The following is a 24,565-nucleotide window of genomic DNA, read 5'->3' as shown; positions in this document are numbered from 1 at the left end:
CATAAAAATTTAAACCCTTAAAGTGCAGGTGTGTGTGTGTGTGTGTGTGTGTGTGTGTGTGCATGTGTGCACACATGCAGTGCTATCCAGCCAGGAAAGCCAGTCAGTTTCTATATCTGTAAACTACAGGAACAGCAGAGCTCCCAGGATGTACATTTGTGTTCTGCATTTTCACATGGAGTCACATAGAGTCAAGCCAAATGACCCTGGGTGGGAAGGTCCTTCCGGCTGCACCCCCCATATGTTTTCTGACTGTCATCGATGCCAGCTGAGGGTTGGATGTGGCTAGTTTCAGTGAATTTTGTTTGGTTTGCTTCTAAGAGGTGAATAGGGGTTGACAGGGGTAAAGGGAGACAGAAGGCAAGAAAGCCAAATTATTTTCACCATTTTTCAGGGAAGCCCAGATGGCGCCCTTGTCTCAGGCTCCCAAAATATTCCCGGGGAGAGGAGTGGAGATAGCATTTTGCTGACAGCGTTTGGGAAGAGGTGTGTGGACATTCTATATTAAGACTTCAGCATCCTTCCAAGCCTGTCTGTGAGCATGAAACAGCACTGTGGTGTTCCTTGGAAACCACTGCGCCCAATCTCTCTGGGGACAGAACACAATGTGTTGTCTTTCCATCCTATCCCTGTGATTGAGACCCAAGCATTCAGCAAGGGTTTTCCCCAAATGTCATGGCTGTGTTGGGACTGTCATTTACCAAGGAGAAGGCTGTTTCTGGCAGAACAGGGTCAGCCAGGAGATGAGTAGGGTTAGCAGCAAAGGTCTCTCTGCTTTCTATAGTGGGAGGGGCGGTGACTGCACTTCCTGCTTACCAGGCATTGTGGAACACCTCTAGGCCATTCCAGGTCACATTCTCTTTTCTTCCTGAACTTTTGGAACATCAGTTCAAACAGACTTTGAGGAACCATTTGTCCTTGCTAGGAGCTGGTGAAGAGGTTGAAAGACCTCCACTCCATTTCAGCTGCACTTTTCTCTGGCTCTGTCCTGCCCATATTACCCACAAATCTCTAGAACTGATCTCATATCCACAGTGAGCAACAGACAGCAGCACCCACTATCATTGAGTCAGTGATGTAACCAAGACTGGGCCAGTTCACATTATATACACAATCTCACTTCATACTCACAAAGGCCTGTGTATGAGGATAGGTAAACTGAGGCATGAAGATGTTAAGTAAGGCATCTAAGTGACAGAGTTATTAATACACAGGCCATGTGCTTGATGCCAGAAACAAAGTGTTAATGGATAAGCAATACAGTCTCCCTATAATTGTATATGCTCTGAGAGCCAGGATTGTCAACATACTTAAGGCAGAGGCCAAAGACACACATCCCTGTGGAATGAGGCTTCTTGCACCAGAAGGCTTTAGTTTATAACAACTATGGGGGATGAGACACCAGGCCCAGTACCTACAATTCCCTCAGCAACATCTGACAGGAAACATCCTGCCTTACGGTGCTGGCCAGGAGCCACCCTTTTTGGTTTTTATAGAGAATACCATCTCCCTTCCTTCTACAGGTATTGATGCCCTAGACTGGCAGCCTATTGCCTAGGGTGGGGTTCCTTGTTCCTCTCTGTGCTTTCCTCATCACCTCACACATGCTGTTTGTCTCTACCTGGAATGACCACTCATTCTTTACCAGTCATCTCTGCTCACCAAAAGATCCTCCTAAATTGCCATCTTCTCCAGGCTGGCTTTCTGGGTTGCTCTGTTGAGTTTTTTTCATATTATGCAAATTATTGCACACGAAACACCCAACACATACTGGGTGTGCAGCAGGTACTCAAGGATCCAATGTTATTCTTTGCCCCACATTCCTCATTACCCATCTTTCCAAGTAAATTCTTTAAAAATTTCTCATACATACAAATTCTCCTCCACCACCACCACCCCTTTCCCTAGACGGCTCAGTGCAGAAAGTACATGGGATCACAGTGGAGCTATGAGGTTCATTAGCTAACTGCTGTTTAAGTTCATATTTTACTGACTGATAGCTAACATTCAGGTCGGGGACAGTTATCCCAAATCAAAGCAGTGGGATTGCTAACACTCACCAAGGTCTGTACTACCTGGCAGTCACCATATTTGGTATTTTATAAACGTTATCTTACTTTATCCATCTAAAAATGCTTTATAAAGTCAGGTTATAACATTTAAAGATACTGACATACAATATTTATAGGATACGGTACAACAGGATACATGTATACACTGTATAATGATCAAATCAGGGTAACTGATATCTCAAATAAATGTTCTGACATGGAGGGTCTCACATATTGCCCAGGTTGATCTGTAATGCCTGTGATCAAGGGATCCTCCTGTTTCTACTTCTCAAATGCTTCCCATAATAACATGTTCATCATCCCGCTGTCTCACTTTTTCATTTTTTTTCCAGTAAGTAAAAGGGCTGGATCTGCTTCCAGAGCTGAGCTTCTAAGTGGAAGCCACAAGGGAAGAGAAGTCCAGACTCCCTGCTTTCAGAGCACTCTTCAGTTTACAGGAAGGTCTGAAGAAACTCAAGGGAAAACGGGAAGAAAAAGAGCCATCCATTGTATAACTTTCTCGTCAGGGCTATGTGCCCAATTCTGTCCAGAAAAGAATTTCACTGGGCTGTATCCTTTACCCTCCCTACCTTTCCCCAAATAGTTACACTAGATTCTCCAAGGTCTAGATGCTCAACGGTGGGAATGTCTAGAGACCTTTGTAGGATGGGAGGCATGGAAGGAGAATTCGGATCAGCAAGGAGAATTGCAACATCTGAGGTTATACTGGTACAACCTTAGGCATGCCCCAAAGACAAAGACTTGGGACTCTCCTAGGCTCAAACAAAACACACACACACACCGCTCCAGGCCTTTCTGGGGTCAACAGTGTCGTGGCTTTAATGTCTATGGAATAGAATGGATACCAGAACGAGCCATTCTTTGCTGTCTTGGTCCTCAGATTCATAATTGGATTGAGCAAGTGTGAAAACAGAACAAAACCCAAACCTTTGTTCCAGCCCTGAGCCTCTTTAATGTTCCTTTCCCTATGTTATTGAAGAAGAACCCTGATGCCCAGGCCAGTCCAAAGAAACCTTACCACTGGGGATGGATCACTGGGCCTTGGACAGGGAGACTTAGGAACACCTATGACATTTTATATACCAGATCTTAGTCTACCCCAGGCCAGACCAAATGCCTAGTTCTGCCATTCAGAACTCGGCTCAGATCTGTTCCTCCTCCTCCTCCCCTCAATGATGAACTCTCATCCCAGATGTGTATTGTAAACATGGGTACTGAGGGAGACTGTGTGATTCTACCAGTCTTGAAGTCCCGTGGCTTTCACTACAGTAGCCAGCAAGCCTTGCAGCTGTTGCTGGCCTCTTTACTGCACTGGTTCAGTTAACCTCATCTGTATTATTTCATAGCTTCCCACTTGGCCTGGATGCTTCCAACTTCCTGTTCCTCTGAGCCTTTCTCCCCATAACAACCACTGGGATGCTTAAGTCTAAACATTTCACTCCCTGACTTGGGAGCCCTTCTTGGTACACCTCACTCTCCTAAGGAAACGTATCTAGGCTCTTTCCCTCCTGCCCTGAAGACCATTCAAGACCTTTATCTTATCTTTGCTGCCATGTCTGATGATACACATCAGCTGTGCCATGGCTTCCGGGTTAGACCTGTCCATTTTTTTGAATCCATCTTCCCTATTACTTGAACTGTCCTTTATCCATGGATCTTCTGGTGACCTCTCTTTTCTTTCACAACCAGGCTCAAGCTTCATCCCTTCATCCATTCTATTCAGGAGATCACACACCGCTATGCCACCATCGTGCCTACCCCACCCCTCTCTCAGGGCCTTTCCTGCTCAGTCTTCTAGGAAAATCTCCCCAGGAGAAGGCAAGTTGCTAGAGAGTGGTACTGTGGCATTCAGAGACCCATTTCCTAGGACCTTCACCCAAAGCCTGTGACACATCATAAGTCTTAAATACACTTTGTTGACATGTATGATAACACTGATTTCTTCCGCCAAGCACAACTACCACAGGGGAGAAAAACAATCCTCTTACTTAGGGGAAAAAATGACTTCCTGTATCTTAAAACTGTAAAACCCTCCAATGAGCTGCTTACTCTTGCTTGGCGGTTCCTTTTTCTTCTTGATTGTCTGTAGCCTGGATGAAGTTGCTTGCATTTCTTTCATTTCCCAACTCTGATCCTTATCTGGAGTGTGTGTGTGGGTGCAGGATACAGTGGCAACGATACATTGCCGTTTTGTTTATTCCCAGAGACATATACAGAGCAGCCTCTGAAGAAGTATTAGTATCAGGCCGGTGCTATTATCTGCATTTTATTAATTAACCCATACATCTCCCTGTCAGTCTTCCTTTTCTATGGGCTTCCTCGCAGCAATGCTGTGTGCTTCTGCTGTTGGTAAATTGGCACAATAAATCTGGTGAGGCCACCTCTATTTCCAATGCTTCACTTAACGTTTTATCACACGGCTGTGGTCTCAGGATTGAAGTCGGTTAAAAAGATTAATACCGTTTAATACCACCCAGAAGGAAGATGCCAGAAATGTGTTTAAGGTCCGGTTATTCATGTCTTCATTTCCTTTGTGCATGGATTGCGATAAGCAGAGCTATCCTTTTAAGGCTGATGTTAATAACTACTTAAAATGATTAAGGTAACTAGTTATTTCCTGTAGGAAAATTGCTCTGCTGTCATTAACACGGAATTAACACGGCTCCCATTTCATCTTCAGCACATAGCCTTTTGCCCCCCAGTTGCCTTAAATAAACAGAGCACCATCTCCAGGAGGTTATGGGCTCCTTCCTAAAAGATGGGTTCTGAAGAGGCAAGAGGGTGAAATGCAAAGCTTTGCAGAACACGTGGCCTATGGAGGCACCTGCCAGGAGGAAGGGCATTTGGCTTTGGTCCACATTGTAAGCCCAATTCTCTGACCTGCCCTAGGGGCTGGAAGGAGGATTTAGCATATCTCTTACTACGTCTGTGTGGCCTGAGCAATGTGAATGGAGTCAGTGACTCTTCTAATCTTCTGGGACAGTGCTTCTAAAAACTTCTCTCACCTGATCACCTTGCTGAGAAGTGATGGACAGACACACACAGGAACACTGTGCTTTTGAAAAAGACCCACAGAATTCTTATAGGGACACAAAACTGAGGCCATGGTAGTGTTCTAACTCTTAATGGCCAGTCAGTATCCAGTTATGCATATTAGGGGTTTAAGCGTAAACACGGGTGGCTGGGGTTGCTCCAAGTGTGTGAACACTCGTGTACAGGTCTTTGTTCGAGTACTTCCTTTCAGTTATTTTTGGGGAAAGGTCTGTGAGTAGACCTCTTAAATTTCATGTTTAACATCTTGAGCACCTCTGCAATGTTTTCTTGTGTTTGTAAACTGAACATTTTACCCATGGTGGTCACAGTGGTAAAACTCACAAGGCAATGTATGTGTGCACCACAGTTTCAGAGGGAGGAGGATGCCAGAGGGACAGAAGAAGTTCAGGGAGTCTTTGGGAATTTGCACAGTTGCCTTTCAGGTACACACTCTGGCCGCCACTCTCTCCACCCCAGCATGGTGATGTCCGCTTGTGTGTCACCTGGGAGCTGATGAAAACTGGAAATTCCAGGGCTCTGGCTGACTGCATCAGCCCTTCTAGGGGCTTGTTTTAAAGGTCTCCCAGTATTTCTGAGGCCCACTGAAACTTGCAGAGCTCTGGGCTGGTTCTGAGTGCAGGCTCCCACTCTCGGTTCAAATCTCTAAACAAAGTATCTCTCTCGCACTCTGTGGCTCATGGATTTTCTGATTTGAGAGAGATACTGTGTTCAGAGGACAGACTTGAATCTACTGTAACTTACAGAAAATGCATCTTATGCAGCATGCTTTTCTTTTAGGAATGTGTGCACACCACTTTGCTTACAGAGGTGACATTTACAAGTGTCGGGCGGTGGGTTGCCTCTGTCCAATATCATGTCATAGGCTCTCCGCTCATTAATGATGAATAACCTAGGATTTGTTTTTTTTTTCCAGTAATTCCAAGACATGGGCTTAGGGCCCAAGTCAACCTGCAGGGATAGGTCTATCATAGGATTCCTTACCATCAATGAGCCCCCTGTGTTCTCCAATAGCCCAGAGACACCATGGCACTGGCTACATGGTGTTTGTTTGCAGCCTTTCACGTCTCTGCTGGTCAACAAGTAGCACTATGTTGGTGTGTTGAAAGACAATGTCAAACACCCTGGGACTTACATCCTGATTCTGCCAGTTGAACCTGAATATTACTTTTAATTTTGCAAAATTTCCATACCAAACCTGCAAAATGAGTAATAATTCCTATTTTATAGAATAGCATTTGCACCATCAATAGTAGTTGCTAGTAACCATTACTAGAGCTGCGTGTGGGAACTCTCCATGGTCCTACCCCTTTCTCCTCTTGTCTCCATCCCCCAATAAAAAAGAAGTACACAAAAAGATGCATGCAGACAGTTAAGGTGTGATGCAGAGACCAAGAGAAATTGAGAGGGACTGTGGGGCTGGAAATATCACAAATTCTTAAAAACTCCTTAATTGACTTAAGGTCCTCTGCTTTCTCCTGTCTCTAAACACATATCATGTATCCACTGCATTATGCTGTCAGTGCTTTAGTACAGTGCCTGCTGAAGGTAAGAGCTCAATTAAAAAATGAAGGAAAACAATTTGGCAGTTCTTCAAAAAGGTAAACAGAACTGACATACAACTCAACAACTCCTCAGTCCAAATGTATGCATCCCAAAGGACAAGAGTAGTTAATACAACAAAAGCTTGTCCAGTCATGCTCAGGGCAGCATTGGTCTCAGCATCCCAAAGGAGAAACAACCCAAACGCCCAGTATAGAGAGAATGCATAGACAGGTAATATGTGTACTAGTTAGATAGCTCAACTGCTGTGGTGAACTCTGTGACTAAAAATCTCGAGGGCAGGGGTGGTGGTGGAGGAATGGGTTTAATCTGGCATTCCAATCACAGTCCACCATGGAGGAAATTCAGGGCAGGAGCAGAGCAAGAACCATGGAGAAAAGCTTCTTCCTGGTTGACTCTTCGTGGTTTGCCCTCCCTGCTTTTTGTACAATCCAGGACCTCCTGCCCAGGCATCAAGTTGCTCGCAGCAATCATCCATCAAGAAAAGACCCCCTATAAATGATGGCATACTTTTACAATTTAATAATAATAAATATAGTAAGATTAAAAGGAAAAAAAAGAAAAGACCCCCACAGACTTACCCACAAGCCAATCTGATGGAGGCATTTTCTAGACATTCCCTCTTCCCAGATGACCTTATCTTGACAAACAAGTAAACAAAAACCAAACCTAAACATCTCTAATCAGCACAGTATTGTCGATAGAAAATTATTAAACTATAAAAAGGAATAAAGCACCAAGACATGCTAAAATTGGAAGAACCGTGAAAGCATCATGTTATAAGTGAAAGAAGCCAAATCCAAAAGGTGAAAGTCTTAGAATTCCATGTCTGCAAGATGCTTGCCATAGCTTAAAATCACAAAGACAGAAATCAGGATAGTGGTGACATCGGCTGGGAAATGGAGAGGTACTGAGTAACTGTTTAATAGACATAGTTTTGGAGGGGGATAGTGAAAGTTTTGGAACTAGATAAAGATGGAAACTGCACAGCCTTGCGAATGTACCATGTTCCATGAAGCTCTTCACATTAAAGTGATTCATTTTTCATCAATTATTAACATAAACACTTAAAGAGCAAATAGGTGAAAGATAGACTCTCTATGACTGACACAAGTATCCTTGAAGAGCACAATCATTTAAAAAGGGTTTCTTTTTGTCATATCTGAAACTGCTCAGTCCCCATGGGGAAGTTAAGGCAAGGATGTGTACATGCTTATAAACCTAGCCTGGCTGGCCAGGGATTTCAGGTGGAGACAGGAGAGCATGTGAGACATGGCCACAGGAATGGCTGAATGAGGACAAGAGAAACACAAGGGAAAAGATACAAGCAAGCTCTCCTGAGAGGCCAGCCCAAGGGCATAAAATAAATGATTTTGAACTTGTGATGCTCTTGCCTCTACTCCCTAAGAGCTGAGATTAGAGACATTAAGCATGCCTGGATTGTGTGATGCTGGGGATCAAACCCAGGTCTCTGCGCATATAAGGCAGGCTTCTCTCCACCTGAGCCATATGCCCGGTCCTAAAATTACATTTTTTTAAAGTTTAAAAATGTTTACTCATACTAGAGGAAATATCATACCCAATCTCAAGTTATAGCACAGAGCAAACCTAATGAAAATAGTATGGTACTGGCATAAAAGCAGACACATAGATCAATGGAAAATAATAGAATACACAGATTAGAATCCATGCATTATGGGCTTATATTTCTTTGTAAGGAGGCTCCTAAACACCACACATTGGAAAAAAAGACATTATATTTAACAACTGGTATTAGGAAAACTGATGTGTTCATACAGAAGAGTATAACTATGTAAACCCCAAATAGATCAAGGACCTTAATATAAGACTGTGCACTTTAAATCTGGCAGAAGAAAAAGTAATTAATGCATGTCAGCATATAAGTGGAGATGAGAAACTTCTGCATTCTCAGGTGGTAGCACTTTGGGGAGGAGCTTTAGGAGGTACAGCCTTGCTGAAAGAGGTATATTATTGAGCTTTGAAATAACATAGTCTTGCCCTATACTAATTCACCCTCTTTACTTCATGCTTATCTTGAAAATATGGTCTCTTCAGATTCTTACTCTCACACAATGTCTTCTGCTTTTTGCCACTAAAACCACATTTTAAATGGGTGGGAAATACCCTCCAACATTGAACAAGAGGATGCATTTGCATGCCATCTAAAAAATATAGACGATTCGAATGTCAGCATCCTTAACTATGTCTGTGGGTCAGTTCACACCATCCACTCCCATGCTGTCTATGGCAGCTTTGCTATTTCCAAGTCAGGGAGGACTAGTTGCAACTAGAACCAATGCTCTTGACAAATTCTGAAATACTGCATAGCTCCTCACAGGCAGGTAAAAGTTTGTCTATGCTTGGTATAAAGTTATGCTGGATTTCAAGGGACAGGGAAAGACCACTTCCTGCTGGGCCACTCAAGGATGAGGGGCATCTCAGCAGCACAGCCTGGGTGGGATCTGAAAGGCTGTTTTGGGGGGAGGAGAGAAACTCAGTAGCTGCATAGGCAGCAGGAAAGCAGGTAGTATGATCCCAGATCTCAGTGTGGAAGCCTCTAGGCAGCCATCCCTCTCATGGAGGCTGCCGGGAAACATCCTTAAAGCTTCCCCGTGAATGGGGAAGGAGAAATGTCCCAGCACAAACCAACCTCAGTCCTGACTGGAAAAGGGTGGGTCAGCTGTGTCCCTGGAGTAATGAAGAAGCCCAGATATGACACCAAAATGTGTAACATGAATGATAGCTTGGTACCTAGTGGTTCCTAAAGTTGGGGAGTGACACTACTCTCTGGGGACATATATGGGTATGTGTCCCAGTATTTTGTGTTGTCATAGTAGCAGAGGAATGTCTCCTGATACTACGGGTCAGGGGTCAGGGATGCTGAGAGATTTGCTGCGAGATACTGAAGGCTGTAGTGCTGCTTAAGGTTGAATGGCCTCTCTTAGGAGTCAACAGTACCTGCACTAACAAGCTTATGTTGGGGACTCTTTGGTGATACACAATTACCAGGGACTGATGAACTAGAAGATGGAAGGATATAAGCCACTTTGATACTGATGAAGGGAGACCAAGCAAGACTGTATACTGGCATGAATAGTGGGCTTAAATAAAAGACTTGCTTTTTTCCCACATCCCAAGAAAGCTATGTACTATGTATTAGAGTACTGTACAAATACAAAGAGAATTTATGCTTCAGGATACTGAAAATGTCTATGAAAGGTGGTATTTGTGTGTGTGTGTGTGTGTGTGTGTGTGTGTGTGTGTGTGTGTGTGTGTGTGTGTGGTGATATTGACTATAATTTACTCTAGAATACTTTCCAGTCTTAATCTGCACAGTTAAATGGCCAGTTTTGGAGTCAGAAAGAGCAGGGTATGACTTCACCCATGTCTCATCTTTACTGGGCAACATGGACAAGCTATTGATATATTCTTAACTTTCACTGTCTAGCTTGCAAAAACGATTGTAATAAAGGATGGCTGTAAGGACTGATTGCGAGCATGTGTGTGAAACCCATAGTGATGTCAAGAAGTGTGTCATTTTCTCTTTGCATCAGTGAACACAAAGTGATGTTTTGCTGCCAGAGTGCTCCATTCATAGACAATCTCAGAAATTAAAAAGGAACAAATTTTTAGCTAAGTGTGTCAATGGTTTAGCTAAGTGGGTCTTCTCATCCTTGGCCCTGTTGACATTTAGGGGTATGTGAGGTCTTAGTGGTGACTGCTATCTTGTGTGCTGCAGGACTTTTGCTGGCATTGTTGGTACCTACTCCAGCTCTCCCCATCATCCCTAATCATTATAACTCAGACTGTGTCCAGCTATTGCCAAATGTCTGTTGGGGCAATATTCTTACCCTTGACTGATAATCTCTGGGCTTACAATGGGAGAAAAATAAGCAGAGACTTCTTTGGATGAAGGGCAAACCATAAAATTGCTTTGTGTTTTGTCTAAGCAAAAATCTCAAACTATAAACCTCCCAATTCTGCGATCTGTAAGTAGCACAATGCACCAGCTGTTCTCTCAATGCCAGGGATGACACTGGGTCCTGGGGACAGATTGAAATGTGACATAGCTCCTGTTATTCTGGAGTGGACAGCCTGCTTTCTCTTGTTCTCTCCCCCCCCACTCTTTCTCTTTCTCCTTCATTCCTTCTTCTCATCCCTTCCCTTCCTCCTTTCCCCTCTCCTTCCCTCCTTCCTTTCCTTCTGTCCCTTTCTTTCTTTCTTTCTTTCTTTCTTTCTTTCTTTCTTTCTTTCTTTCTTTCTTTCTCTCTCTCTCTCTCTCTCTCTCTCTCTCTTTCTTTCTTTCTTTCTTTCTTTCTTTCTTTCTTTCTGTGTGTTTGTTCATTCATGTTCTTCTATATGAATGAGCACACATGCATGCGGATGTCAGAATACAATCCTGGGTATTGTCTTCAGCTTCTTCTACCTTGTCTGAGACACATTCTCATTTTCCATCACTATATTCACAAGGTTAGCTGGCTCATGAGCTTCTGGGGATTCTCCTGTCTCCACTGCCCACCGTGCCACAGCAACACTAGAATTATAGGTGCATATTACTGTACCCAGCTTTGTTTGGGCTCTGGGGATTCAAACTGAAGTCCTTATGATCACATGGCAAGTATTTTACTCACTGAGCCATCTTGCCTGACCAACAGCCTACATTTTGCAGAGTTGTATCAAGAGGAGAAGGTTCTGAAGACTCTAGCCATCCAGTAGACAGATTGCCCCAACTGTCTGATGGGGTGCTATAGGATCTTTGGAAATATGTGACTGGGCAGCTGAACTGATAAAATGAGAATCTGGGTGGATTATGTGGTATTTATTCTGAAAGCTGGGTCACTGCACAGCTGAACCCATCAGCTTAATAAAAGACCTCCTTGCTAGGCTAGGAAATATCTCAGGGGCCACTGTTTGGTTGATGAGACTGATCATGTTTATATGAGTGTAATTCACTCCAAGCTCTAGACAGGAGGCACATTTTATAAATCAGCTGATACGGAAAATAAATGCATTGGACTTTTGCTTCCTGGATAAAGGTGAAAGGGTACAGTGAAATACAGCTGCTCAATGCAGGGGATTTAAGAAGCTCACTGGATTCTTCCTTAAGCTATCATTTACTGACACCACTCTGTTGTGTGATATTTTGATTTTGTTCTGACAAATAAAGCTTGCTTAGATCAGAGGTTGGAGCTAGTCACTAGCTGACCTAAATTAGCCATTGAGGTTTGGAGGACTATAGACAGAGAGGAGACAGGAAGTAGTAAAGGGGGCAGAAAGAGGAACTCAGTCCTTTTTGGACAGAGGAATTGTAGAGGTAGGAGGAGACTGGTGTCTGCTCCCTGCTTCTCTGATCTTTCAGGTTCTTACCCCATTATCTAACTCCTGATTCTTTATTGATAAAGATTAATTAGATTAACTCATCACCACCCAAGGCTCGGCCCATCCCAGCCAAGACCATGTTCTCTTTGAGAGAGTTTTGTAGTTCTGTGGAAGAGAAGAGACAATAATTGGGAATAAATGAATGAAAAAAACATAAAAATGGGGAGAACACAAAGCCAGCATGAAAAAGGGCAGAGCAGGGCCAGGTTGACAGTACATCCACTTGAGTCATGCAAAACTTTTGTGACCAGTTATTTCCAAAGTTTGCCTGTTTATATAAACTACTGGGTATACTGGTCACAAATCTGAGTATCTTTGTTCTACCCTCAAAACTATTGAATCCATGGTTTGGGAAAACAAAAAAATTTGTAATTTTTTAGACCATTACCTTAGAGGTTTCTAATGGATCAGGTTAGTTTGGAAAACACTTCATTAAACCATAAATCAGCAGTCCCAAGTTATAGACATGGAGTCTGGGATTGTCTGACCTCTGCATATATATGGCTTCCCGCTGTCTCTGTAGAAATGGCAGGTTCAATTAAGGCTCAAATGCAATGGGCTGGAAGTTGCTCTCTGCTTTGCATTGGGCTCCTCAGAGACCAGAACCAGTACACTGGAGAAAGCAGAACTGCTGGTACTGGTCTCCAAGGACCTGAGCTACACAGCTCTGAGGTTCATCAATTCTGCAACTTTGGCTAGGCTAGCAAAGCCTTACTGGTCACAGTGTTTTCATCTGTAAAACGGTAATAAAAGTGATATTTCAGTTCCTCCCAATTCCTTGTGATGGAATGAGATAATGGATATATGAAATGTTTGCAAATGGGGAGGCTGCTGGCGAAGTCTTAATATTACCAAGTCCTGATGGAACTGATGCCCAATTATCTGTGTAATCTCTCTCTCTCTCTAATATGCAAACTCTCACCTTGTGTTTTCTTCACTTTTGGATTGTTCACCATTGAGTAGTGGATGTAAAGATATTGTGTTTATTGACAGATTAAGTAAGTAGGAAAAGTGCTTCCTATCAGTTGATGTAAGAAACTTGGGAGTTTGGGTAACTGTTTACCAGGAGTAATCGATAGCACATGATGGCGCCCTCTAGTGCCTATACCATCAGTGCACCAATCAGACTCGGGAATAGCCACTGGGTGGCAGCCAGAATAATGGCTCCTTAATGAGGTTCACCTCTTAATGCCTGGAACCGATGTGTGTGCTGTTTTACACGGGGTGAAATAATTTTTCAGATGTTATCCAAGATGTTGAGATGGGATTATCTGGTTGAGCTCAATGTAATCACAAGCATCATTTTAAGTGAGAAAGGAAGGTTGGAGGGCAGTCATGATGGCAAAGGTAGACGTAGTGCTGCAAAGTCCAGCTTTCCATTGTTAGATTTGATGGGTTCTTCCCCCTGCAGCCTCCCTACAAAATCAGGGGTCCCTCCTAACCTCTAACATTAGCCTCACGAAGCCCTCTTTGACTTTCTAATCCCTGGCATCATAGGATAAGGAGTATGTGTTTTAAGCCACAGGGATATGTTGGAGCAATCGTGTAAAACCAGGGCACCCCCCTCATTCCATGTTTATCAAATGAAAGGACAGTATGGTGCCCTACAGGATGTCCAGTGCCTTACTAGCAACTAACTACTAGTCTCTGCCCCAAGTCATTCCTGCAACAGGCCCACATACTCCCAAAGGCTCTGTGGAGGCTGACATTGTCCAGGCTGGAGAGACTGTCTGGGACATCTGAGGAATAAAGAGAATATGAAGGACAGGCTTCAAAATGGTAGAATTGAACAAGTATCTTTAAATCTCATCCTTATTATTAATTTGCTCACTGTGAGATCAGAGTGCTTATTTATATTTGTATATCCCCAGACCTCAGTGCCGAGGATGCATGTCCCTGCACCTGACCTAGAGAAGGTAAATAGGGATTGTTTGGTTACTTATTTTTCCAGGATTCCCACAAGGGTTTATGATGCCTTCCAGTATTTAGAAGTGTAAGTGGAAAATAGTGAAATGAACTCTCATTAAAAGGAGGAGGGTCTGGGGGAAATGGCCACATTAGTAATGTGTTTGCTGTACAAGCATGCAGGCAGGCCTGCATGTGATCCCCAGAGTTGACAATCAAAAACAAAAATAGGGGTGGGGGTGGTTTGTACTTGTAATCCCAGAGTTAGGGAAGTGGAGACAGGTGGATCCCTAGTGCTCTGTGGCCAGCCAGCATAGCCTACAGTTCCAGGCTGGTGGGAGTATCGGGTCTTAAAAAAATGATGGATGGTGCCTGAGGAACAACACATGAGATTCTCCTCTGGCCTCCACATAAACATTAGCATGTATACCTGTACACATAAGAACACACACACACACACACACACACACACACACACACACACGGGAGTAGGGACCATCTGGGCACCTGGGGGTGGAGACTGGGAAGGGTGGGAGTGGAGTTCTTCATAAATAGCACTTTACATTTCACATATGGGTTGAAGGGAAACTTTGAGAGGCACTGATAGGAGGAAGGTTCCCTGGAGACTCAAGTGCAAAAACAATGTCAAGATATGTTGGGTCTCTAGAAATGTCCCTTACATCTGGGTCACAGATGATTGGAGAAACACATGCAGCTTGATGAGAACAGCCAGAGGCAAGATACTGTGGGTACTTTGTTAAATTATTGAGATGTCTGTGGGCTATGAACGCCAGGAGGGTGGAGTGAACACTCCAAGTCGGAGCCTGAGGATCATTTGAGACAACCTCTTAGTGTCAGTGTGTGACAAGAGGGGAAGGCTTGATGGCAGGATGGGGGTGGTGCTGGGGTGTCTTCTGGGAATGCTAACATACTGCACGTCCTCCTTTTCTCATCTCTTCTTTTTCTCGCTGCAGAGCTACAAGGTACAACCACTCGGTGTTATGGATGCTAATGACCCACGTAATAGCCCTGCAAGACGGATTTCAAATCTGCACATGACAGCTTTTGCAGGCACCACAAATCATTGAGCCTTGCAATCAAATGCAGAGGGGCCCAGATCATTGAAAGAGTTGGGATAATGGATGATAAAATGCAGTTTAATATGGACAAATGTGGAATAATAGGTATTGGAACAAACAATCAGAAGGAGGAACAGCTGCTAAATGAATTGATTTGCATTCCACTGACCAGGGAGTAGGAATGGGCCTGAGCAGTAGCCAAGCAGCTGAGAGAGAGCAAAAGGGATGGAGAAAGGGAGGGAGGGAGAGAGAAGAGAGGGAGAGATATAAAGACAATACACAGAGAGAGAGAGAGAGAGAGAGAGAGAGGGAGAGAGAGAGAGAGAGAGAGAGAGAGAGAGAGAGAGAGAGAGAGAGAGAGAGAGATCCAGAGGATAGAGAATTTCAAGTGAATCCTGGTCTTGCAGGCATCCAGTATTACACAGAGAGGAATGGAATGGCTTTGGCCACCATGTCTCAGTCCTCTTTGCTAGAAGCTTCTTTATTCAGTCTCCAGATATTCAGGTTCCCCAGGGCTTGTGAGTGTCCTGTACTCAGAGGTACCCAAGGCTTTGACTTTTCTCTTCTCCAGCCCCATGTTCTTGACAGAGAATCTCAATCGTCCTTTGTCTTGTGTGTGTGTGTGTGTGTGTGTGTGTGTGTGTGTGTGTGTGTGTGTGTGTGTGTGTGCGCGTGCTCATGTATGAGTGGATGAGTGTAAGTATGGAACCCAGAGTTCAACTCTGTGTATCTCTCCTTACTGTCCACCTTCAAGTAATATTTTGAAGTAACAGATTTCTTCTGTAAACCTGGGGCTTGCTGATTAGGCTAGGTAAACTGGCTGATGAGCCCCAAAGATCTGTATGTCCTGGTTTCTGTCAAGCTGGGATTACAAACTTAGGTTACCATATTGGACTTTTCAGTGTGTGTACTGGGGATTGAACTCTAATCCTCCTGCTGTAGACACTCCTCCAACTGATCTATCTGCCTGCCTCACTCCTGTGTCTTTGAATAGCGCCTAAACTTTGATGATCTCCTAAATGAGAAATTGGCTTATCTTCTCCCTAGAAACAGGGCAGTGGATGTTCCAGTTAGGTTTTTTGTCAACTTGACACCAACTATAGCTATCTGGGCAGAGAAAATGTCTTCTTGATTAATGATTGAGCGAATGGGCCTTGCTCATTGGGGTAGTGCCATCCCTGGGCAGATAGTACTGGATAGTGTAATAAAGCAGGCTGAGCAAGCCTTAGGGAGCAAGCCAGTAAGCAGCATTACTCCATGGCCTCTGCTTTGGTTCCTGTCTCCAGGTTCCTTCTTGAGTTCTTGTCCTGACTTCTCTCAATCATGTGCTGTGAACTGGGAGTTGTAAAGCAGAAATAAATCTCCAAGTTGTTTTGGTCATTGTGTTTTATCACAACAATTGAAAGCAAACTAATACAGTGGGACTCAAAGTTTTCTACGTTTTAGTACTGTGTGTATGAATGTACATATTTGCATGTGTATGTCCCAGGCCTTAGTTCTACCTCTCTAGGCCATTCCAATGAGTGATGAAGTCTGAGACTAGTTGTTGGATGTGTTTATGCTCCTAGCCTCTTGTTAGTGTTTGTATGTGAAATGTTTCCTGCTGGTTCATATGTGTGAACACCTGGCTCTCCCTGGTGGTACTGTTTTTGGGAGGTTGTTGAACCTTTATTATCTGTGGCCTAATTAACAGAAGTGGATTTCTGGGGGGGCGTCAAGCTTTCTGGGGTCATATCCTCTCCAGTTCCACTTGAGCTCTCTACTTCTTCATTCATCAAGATTGAAAAAGTCACTCTTGTCACCCCCTTCTCACTACCCAGTGGACAGAACCACTCCAGCCACCATATCATCTCTACCATGGTGGACTGAGTCTCTTAGAACTGTAAGCCAAAGTAAATCAATCTCTCTCTCCCCTTAAATTGTCTCCATCAAGTATTTTGCCATAGTGTCGAGAAAAATAACTCACATGCCTCCTGCCTGCTCCAGTCAGCAGTATGATTTGTCTCAAATTGAATATGACCAAACAAACTTGATTATGGACTCCACACCTGGCCCTCACAGTCTTCTCATTTCACCTGCTCAAGTCCCAAACCCAAGACCGATTCTACTTCTGTCATTTTTCTCTCACCATCTATTTCATAGCTAGTAGCAAATTTTCCACCCCTAACTTTAAAACAGCTAAGCATCACTGTAGGGAGACACTGTAGCCCCGCCTCCTAGTAGCCCCTACAGGTGTGCCTGGCCACACCCATGAGGGCGTGGTTAGGGGAGGTCGAAGATGACTCGGAGAAAATTCTTAAGAGGCCACGAACGAACACGTGGATACCCCTTCTCTCTGGCCACACTAGCTTGCGGCCTCTGGGCACGCTCTGGCTTGCGTTTGGCTGCTGTTCATCTGAATAAAGAAAGCCTTACGGACTACGGATCATCTTTGAGTACGCAGCATGCGTACTCAAACCAACACCCATCACTGCACTTCTTAATCCATCTTTGATTATATTGACTTCTCCTATGTCCCTTCTTCTGGTTTCCAAAAGGATGATGTCATACTTCTGCTTAAGAAAACCCCAATGGCTGCATCTCACACAGTGGAATCTGAGTTCTGTCTTTCTTATCTGTGCAGTGGGAACAATGTCCATCCCTGTCTCTCAGGCTGTTACTGGGGATAAATGGGGTGACACCTGTGTTTGGGACTGCCATGAGCTGTAGCACATCACTGCTACAATGCTTTGTTTTACACTGCTGTTATGGATGGGTTCAGGTCTTTATGACTTTGAAGAACCATTATATTTTTATTTGAATTGCAACCTTTTCTCACGTGCTTGCAAAAGTACTCTTCTGTGATACTTTTCTTGAGCACCCCCAGGGAGGTGATCTTCTCCTCTTTTGTTCATGTATTCCCTCTGTTAAAGTACACTCCACTATACATTATTAGTTACTTGCACTCCACTCTTCATATAAAGTCATGTTGTATATTTATTCAGCCTTTACTCTAGGTCTGGTGCTGTTACAACACTTGTAACAATTCTCATACTAGGTCTACAAAACAGGTGCCAGTTATCATTTTAATTTTATGAAGTAAAAATCAAAAGAGACACAGAAAGGTTAAGTCTGGCAAAGATGGGACTCCAGTCCAGACATCTCACTTAAAAACTATACTTTCAATCATAGTATCACATCCTTTGCATGGATAATGAGCCCTTAATGGAGAGGACACTGGCTCACTTACTCCAGCTCTCAAGATCTGGTAGAGTTCTTGAAGCACAGAAACTACAATCAAAAAATAATATCCATTTACCACCTGCTATAGAAACCACTGTGCTAAACTCTTTACAAAGCATGGATTGATAACAGAGAGGCCACAGTCCAGTCCAGGGTCATCTGAGTGCAAGGGCCATTCTCTTTCCATGGCATCCATGTGTCCCTAGTAACCTTTGATTGAGTGAATGACTTTATCAGGGAAAGCCATGTTTGGAAATAGCATATATATGAAGTGGATGAACCATGTGCCCTTATTTCTACTTTGAGAATGTTATACTTTGAAATAGTGATGAATTCAAAGATACATGAGAAAATGATGTGAAAGGAAGGAGAATATGGCCTCTGTGCCAGAAAACTCCCCATTATATGTGCCAGGGACAGTGTTCAGCATGTAGGCAGGGACATTCAGTGAGTGCCCCCTGAGCTATTCTCACCTTTGTATTCTTTATGGTGCCCAGGGACTATGCCCACCTTCCCTCCTCTCATTTTTCCTGCCTTCCTTCCTCTCTGAAGCATCTTCTCTCTCCTTTTCTTATCTTCCAACCCTCCCTTCTTTCCTTCATTCTTCTTTTTAATTATTGTAAAGTTATTAATTTTAAACTGCTAAAAGTATATATGCTTATCTTCTATAAGAAGTTTTGAAATATATATTGTATAATGTCTGAACCCATCTAACATTTTCATGAATTCACAGATATTTTTGTTATGAGAATACTTAAAATCTATTCTCATAAATATCTAGACTATAGTTCAAGTTATTAATTACCATCATCTTGCTGCAACACAGATCTCTTGACTAATCTTCTTAATGACTGAAATTTTACATCCTTTGGCCAAGAGATACATGAGAAAACACTCAGCATCACCAATCATCAAAGAGACGCAAACTAAAACCAACCTATTGGAATGACTATCCTCAAACATGTGAAAGGTAAAAAACATGTTGCTTAAGATATGGAGAAAAGGAAAGCATGGAATATCATTGGTGAGAATGTAGATTAATATGGTCATTGTGGAAAACAGTACGGGAACTCCTTAGAAAATTTATGTTTTCTTTTGAGAAACATATTTTCAGGTGCGTTGATCATTTTTAAATGGATTACTTCTTTTCTTAGTATTGAGTTTCTTATGTACGTTGGGTATCATTCTTTGCCTGAGTATGGTTAATACTGTTGTGATTAAACATCACAACCAAAGAAATTTGGGGAGGAAAGGGTTTATTTGGCTTCTATGTCCCAAATCTCATTGCATTAAAGGGAAGCCCAGGAACTCAAACCGAGTGGGAACCTGGAGACAAGAGTGGATGCAGAGGCCACGGAGGAGCATTGATTACAGGCTTGCTCCACATGCCTTACTCAGCTTGCTTTCTTATAGCACCCAGGAACTCCTGCCCAAAAGTGGCACCACCCACAATGTACTGGGCCCTCCCACATCACTCACAATTTAAGAAAAATGCTCTATAGGATTACATACGGCCTAATCTTATGGGGTCATTTTTCTCAATTGAGGTTCCCTCCTCTCAGATGATTGATTCCGAAACCTAGCCAGCACAACTTCTTTTTGTAGATATCACTTGATTGTCAGTGATCAATTATCCTGTTGCTTGCTTCTGTGGCTTTGTAGATACAGTCCCTTTTCTTCTATTCTTGCTTTCATTGCCTCTACCTTCCGATTCGTGTCTTAAAAAAAAAATGCCCATACCAATAGCTTGCAAATTCTCCTCTTTATTTTCTCCTAGCAGTTTTACAGTTCCAGGCTTTCTGTTTGAATGTTTAGTACATCTACAGTTGCTTTTTGAGTGTGATGTGAGCAATTCTTTCATTCTTCTGCATGTGAATATCGAGTTGACCAAATGCCATTTATAGAAGAGACTATCTTTTCTGTGAATTCTTGGCACTTTCAGCACCCTGCCTTTCCTATTGGCATTAGCCTCTTTGAGATGCTGCTAAGGGAAGAGGCCCCAACCAAGAGCAGTGTTTAGCAAGAAAATGTGGCTTTAAAAACATGATCTAAGAGCATGTGTACCTGTGCTCCTTTTAGCCACGAGGAACAGTTTAGCAAACCAAATGAGCTTGATTTCAATGTCTGTGTGTGGGTAAGTAACCAGTGGATTTAGTGGAGAAAACATCACATTAGAGCTGGGGTTTCCATCACTTACATGTGACATCCACACAGGAAAATGACATGCTCTGCTCCCATCTTCTTAGTTGTAAAGGTGGGACACATACATGTGTGTATTTCTGTCTATTGTACAGACCAAACCTGTGCCGTTCTCCACTGTCTGGATGCTTGTTCTTTGCGGGTATAGTCTGTGATTCCCTCACCAGGACATTTTCTTCTTCACTGGCATGGCTTTTCTGGCCCTTTGTTGGCAAGCATTCCCTCAGGGACTTTTGCGCTGGCTCTTCTGTGTTTTCAAATATCTCACCCTTAGATGCCCATGGCTCAGCTTTTTGAGTTGTGGCCCTCATGGGTACTTTCCTGCACCTTTACTTTTGCTGTTAGTGTTAGCCCTCACTGTGCTTTTATAATTTATACAGTAATTACCATCTCCCTGCTTGCCAGATATGTTTTTATTTATCCTTTATCTAGGCTTCTACTGCTAGAATGTAAGGTAAAGGAGGGCCAAGCTATTTGATTGCTTACACTGAGGTGTTTCAGGTGACTAACAGGCTAACCCACAGAACACAACAGCTGCTGAGTGAATAAACCCATAAATAAGTCAATGCATGCATGTATGAATGAAATAACTTAATCCAGTGCTTTGAATATTGTAGGCAGATAATAAAACCTAGCCATTATTATTGGAAGCTGGCTATCCCTGGAGCTACTTCATCCTGGAGTAATAAATAAAATAAACCCTTCAGTTTCATTTTCAGTCCTGATCACCTGCAGAAGGCCAGCCCCTTCACATAATCACCATGTCTTCCTCAGTCATGTGTGAGCATTCCCCTTACCCAAGGGACCATGTGACCTGTCACTCCTGTTCTCCAATTCAGATCTGCAGCAGCCCCAAGTACTTGAAGTCACAGGGTGGTGTCCCCTGCTGTGTCTCAGTAGATGATGTCTTTACATCAAGGAATTTGCTTCTTACCACTGTGACAGACACAGAAGATGCTGCCCAGACCACTGTTATTCTGACTGCTGTCCCTGATGCTCTCCCAGGCGCACAGAAAACACCCCCTCTCCCTTGTCCTACATTCTGCATCTGTACCTTGTAGTGAAATAGCCTGAGCACTCAGCATCATCACCAAGCAGCTTGGGCTGAGGGGAATGTGGTCTTAGTGTGGTTCTTTTTACCTGTGCCAGGAGAGCAAATGGTCCAGCACTGACTATTCCCAATGAGAAGAGTATGGCGCTGCAGGGTCTCCTTTCCAGGGGAGGGGGAACTATATCTTTTCTTCTGCCCCCAGAGCCCCTTTTCTGTTCCCCAGGCTATGCAACCCCCACTCGCTCTACTCTTGACTTCCTTTGCCTGAGGGTGAGGCTTTTCCTTCTGTTCCTGTCACTGCTCTAGGCTCTCCCATGCTTTCAAACTGAGGCACCAGCCTTCCCTGGGGATGAGGTGAGCTGAGGCAAGGGAAAAGAGGTAGACAAGGAGAACCTGGAGCCACCACAGCTTTGGGGTTTAAGTTCCTTTACTGAGGAGGGATGGGAAGCACAAAAAGGGTTTGGAGGGATGAAATTCAGTGACGCTGTTGATCGTGAGCCCGACACTCATCAGTTTGTTCTTAAATAAAAAAGCCTGGGACACATGAAGAAAAACAAAAACAAAAACACAAAAGGACCAGATGTGGTGGTGGCACATGCCTTCAAGCCAGCAGCACTGAAGCACAGGCAGGCAGATGGCTGTAATTTGAGACTACGCTGGTCCATATGGTGAGTTCTAGACCAACCAGGAAAAGGGATTGAAGAGTAGAGAGAGCATAGGCAAGTGGAGGATCTCATAGCCTGGGACACCGACATGGAGTCCTGGGCGAGAGGAAAGGATCCCTCCCACTGCGCACACGCTCCCCAGGAAAGGAGACCCTGCAGCTCTATACTCTTCTCTCGGGAATAGTCAATGCTTGACCATTTGCCTTTCTGGCGCAGGTTGCAGAACCACACTAAGACCACATTCCCCTCAGCCCAAGCTGCTGCACGATGATGCTGATCTGCGGCAGGATGGGCTTTGGGCATAGCAGAAACATGTTCTCCATGTTCCCCTCACACGATTCTCAGTGATGTTGGCTTTCTCTTGTCGGCCGGCACCAGGGTCTCCGTCTTGCACATCTCCTGACGGTTCTCATTGTTGTCGGCTTCCTCCACCCCTTCAGCAGGAGCCGCAGCTGACACTTATTCTTGAAGCCAAGCTGCAGGGCTTCAAGGTGGCAGGTGGTGGTGGTCTGGCTAAACGCCTATGGAGAACACCCAGGGTGAGCTCCACATCGGCCTGGATGTACCCTAAGGCACAAACTACTCTCATTCTTTTGGCAGGGCTTTCATGTCCTGAGACTCCTAGGGACTTGGTTCCACCTTCTCCACCTTCCTCTTCGCATTAGGGAGGGCAGTACACGGTGCAGGGGAGGTCTCCTCTGAGTTGCTCTCCACTCCTGCTTCTGCCTGCCCCTCAGATTGCAAAGTCTCCAGGCCAACTTGGGGCATTAGTATGTCCACAGTATGCCATCCCCCCACAGAACTCATATGGAGGGGGGGGCAAGGGGAGATACCCAACACCTCTGAGCCTGGTCCAACTCCTGGTCCGATTCCAGGCCCATCTGGAGACCCTTGGAAGCTTAGCCAGGTCTGAGGGTTCAGCCCAGCTCCAGCCCTCCTGACTCATCATCGCCACCTAGTGGTGGTCAGAAGGTGAAGTCTGAAGCCAGATGTCCAGCCATGGGGAAGGCGGGCACCCAAACAGGGGCCTGATGGAAGGAAGGAGGGCTCACCTAGGATCTGCTTCACCTCTCTCTGGTCTTAATTTTTAAAGGGATACTTAATTTAAAAGTATCCCTCACCTCCCTTTTACACCCTCGCACGCACGCACGCACGCACGTACACACGCACGCGTGTGCACTATCCACTCATGCATTAATAGAAATTTTGGCTGTTTGAATTCACAATGACTTTGGTATTGTGAATATTTCTGCAATGAGCAGAGGTACAATGGAAATTTCATTTCCTTTGAGTATAGTCCTAGAAGAGAATTTTCTTATCATAGGGCACTTCGATTTTGAATGTTTTAGGAACCTCCATATTATTTTCCAATTTCCTCCCTCTTCTTGCAGCCAGAGGCATTTGCAGTCCTGACTCTACCAAGTTACGCAAATGCCTGTGCACCAGCAGGTGTTTTTCTGGTTCCCTACAACAATTTTTGCTTAGCTTCAGCCAAGACATCTTGCTTGAACATAGGAAAACAAAGCCATTCATCATTTAGAAAAAGCATTAGAGAAGAAGCAGATGACTTAATTTATTGCACATTGGCTGACTCCTGTTCTTTCCGAAGGTCCAGTTCTGCATGACAAGGCTACTTGCACCACCCAACAGATGGCCCATGGCAACAGAGCATCGCTAATCTTGTCACAGTGAAATCGATTCAATGAAAAACTCCCCACAGCAGATGTATACGCCAGTTTCCTCCCCACATGGGGACCCGTCCCTTCATGAGACATTGCGTCTGTCTGTATTTATAGGTTAACAGTTGTCGGGTGAAGAGAAGGTGACTGTTATTAGTATTAATTACAATCAATTGCATTTATCCAGTGCTTTATGCTTTTCAGCGATGCTTTCACAGATGTTCTCTCATTTGATTGTTGCAGCATCCCTGGGAGGCAGCCATCAGAGTTAAGGCAAAGACCCCAGGAAGGCATGCAAGGTAGTTTCTCCCCTTTCTTCAATGCCTCAACATAAATCTTCATCAGAGCTATGAACAGGGGGCTGGTCTTCGGGTGGTGTGCTTGGAGGCCACCTCATGCTGTGGGGGGAGCCAACTCTGTCTGCTAACCAGAGTGTCCTTGGAAGGCTCGACAAGGTGTGCTTGTCGAGGAAACACTCTTAGCTAGACTGCAGCAGTGGCTCCCTAGCAGTTCTGTCTGCTTCTGTCCTTGCCATCTTTCCACTGGTCCTCAATGCAGCAGTCAGGGTGGACATTCTCAACATTTCTGATAGAATCCTTGCAACATCAAGAATCTTCTCAAAGCACTCTGGCCTAAAGAACCATGGTGCAAGACCTCCCATGGACTGGCCTCATGGTCC

At 44.1% G+C, this 24,565-nt stretch overlaps 1 protein-coding gene and 1 pseudogene across 1 annotated transcript in view; both read right to left on the bottom strand.

Annotated features, from left to right (window-relative positions):
* The window catches only part of Ca10 (carbonic anhydrase 10), a 491,194-nt gene that overhangs the window by 34,691 nt on the left and 431,938 nt on the right, over positions 1-24,565 (bottom strand). The gene's annotated exons all lie outside the window — the stretch shown is intronic.
* LOC103163914 lies at positions 22,218-23,208 on the bottom strand (annotated as a pseudogene).

Source organism: Cricetulus griseus, chromosome 7 (genome assembly GCF_003668045.3).
Source record: "Cricetulus griseus strain 17A/GY chromosome 7, alternate assembly CriGri-PICRH-1.0, whole genome shotgun sequence".
Lineage (NCBI taxonomy): Eukaryota > Metazoa > Chordata > Mammalia > Rodentia > Cricetidae > Cricetulus > Cricetulus griseus.
This window is presented reverse-complemented; position numbering and strand designations above follow the sequence as displayed.